This window comes from Pteropus alecto, unplaced genomic scaffold, assembly GCF_000325575.1.
Source record: "Pteropus alecto unplaced genomic scaffold, ASM32557v1 scaffold46, whole genome shotgun sequence".
Lineage (NCBI taxonomy): Eukaryota > Metazoa > Chordata > Mammalia > Chiroptera > Pteropodidae > Pteropus > Pteropus alecto.
This window is the reverse complement of record NW_006439231.1, coordinates 2,376,897-2,377,375: the sequence shown is the minus strand read 5'-3', so window position 1 is coordinate 2,377,375 and position 479 is coordinate 2,376,897.

Here is a 479-nt window from a genome sequence, read left to right as displayed (position 1 = left end):
TGGAAACTGCCTTCTCTCCTAATTAAATCTTCTATTACATCTTAATTGCATTCTCTCTTTACTAGAATTGAAAAATCATTTACTATTATCCCCTATAAAATGATCTTCTTACATATATGACAACTTTCAAATCTGATTCATTTTCTTCTGTTTAATATGAAATGATGTCAGTTATGTTCTGTTGAATCTGTATTTTCTATTTTAGTTTAACATTCTTCTTCTCATCTTTTAAATCTTTACTAGTACAACATAAAGGTCAGAAAATTTGGAAAACATTAAATTCTACCACAGTAATGAGATAGTTGCCTTAAATCTTCAATAGACTTCTAGCCAGTTTTTCAGGTGGGGCTATGCAGTTTGGATGAATATATTATTCCTTTCGGAGTCAACATTCCTTTTTCATTGTATCCAATTACTTACTTTCTTTCTTTCTTTCTTTCTTTCTTTCTTTCTTTCTTTCTTTCTTTCTTTCTTTCTTT